Source organism: Stigmatopora nigra, chromosome 6, assembly GCF_051989575.1.
Source record: "Stigmatopora nigra isolate UIUO_SnigA chromosome 6, RoL_Snig_1.1, whole genome shotgun sequence".
Lineage (NCBI taxonomy): Eukaryota > Metazoa > Chordata > Actinopteri > Syngnathiformes > Syngnathidae > Stigmatopora > Stigmatopora nigra.
Window position 1 is genome coordinate 3,341,680 of NC_135513.1, and position 1,416 is coordinate 3,343,095.

Consider the following 1,416-nt stretch of genomic DNA (forward strand, 5'->3'; position numbering starts at 1 on the left):
TCTCATTGGTTTTCTGGGCCGTCGATCAATATCCACGTAGTAGTACATTATACAAGGAGACGGCAAATTGACGAGTTGGTGAATTTTCACACGAGTTTAATGTTGGTCTCATAAGACAAAAATACACGTTGGTGCAAAAAAATAATACAAATGATGATGAGTGAGTAAAAAGACGTCACACAGTCACAGAAAAATATTTAATGTTTTTCCTCTGAGAACTTTTTGAAATACTCGGGTCCCACTGATGTTTTTTTCCTCATTTTAAAAACGTCCAAACAAGTTTTAAAAAGTTAACAATAAATAAAATAGAGAATTGTTGCTGATTTCTACTTGTTTCTTTCAATAAATTAAAACACATCACATTTTACTATTTTTGATTTGTGATTAAAAAAAGATGGAGAAGATGAATATTTTATGTTTTCCCACATTTTTATTTAAAACCTCTCATTTTCTGAACCACTTAATCCTCACAAGGGCCGAAGGGGGTTCTGGAGCATATCCCAGCTGACTCCAGGCCAGAGGCAGGGGACACCCTGAATTGGTGTCCAGCCAATCGCAGACCACAAGGAGACAAACAACCATTATCGCTCATAATCATGCCTACGGGCAATTGAGAGTGTCCAATCAGCCTATCGTGCATGTTTTTGCAATGTGGGAGAAAACCGGACTGCTCGGACGAAACCCCCGCAGGCCAGGGGAAAACATGCAAACTCCACACCGGTGGACATGACCTGGATTTGAACCCAGGATCCCAGAGCTGTGAGCCCGACACACTAACCACTAGCGTCACCGGGCTTTCTGTGTCAATCATTCCCTGCATGGCCTTTTTGTCCGCTGCCGTGCTTCAAGCGTACCACACTGTGATGCAGTATACCAGGATGCTCTCCACAGCGGCTCTATGGAAGGTTACCAGAAGCGTAGTATCCAAGTTGTTCCTTCTGAGTACCCTGAGGAAATGGAGTTGCTTCTGGGCCTTCTTCACTACTGCCGTGGTGTTTGTAGACCAGGAGAGTTTATCCGTTATGTGGACCCCCAGGAATTTATTGGACTGGACCCTGTCTACATTATGAGGAGTGGGGCGAGATTTGTGCTGTGTTTGCGAAAGTCCAGGATTATTTCTTTAGTTTTTGCGGCGTTCAGTGTCAGATTTTTCACCGAGCACCGCAAAGACAGTTTGTTGACCTCATCTCTGTAGGCCAACTCATCCCCTCCTGAGAGGAGTCCGACCACATGGGTGTCATCGGCAAATTTGATGATAGAGTCAGACTGGTTGGTTGGTGTACAGTCGTATGAGTACAGGGAGTACAGAAGAGGACTCAGTACACAGCCTTGAGGGGAGCCAGTGCTCAGTGTAATGGAGGAAGAGAGGTTGGGTTCAAGTCTAACAGTTTGTGGTCGGTTGGTTAAGCGGTTCTT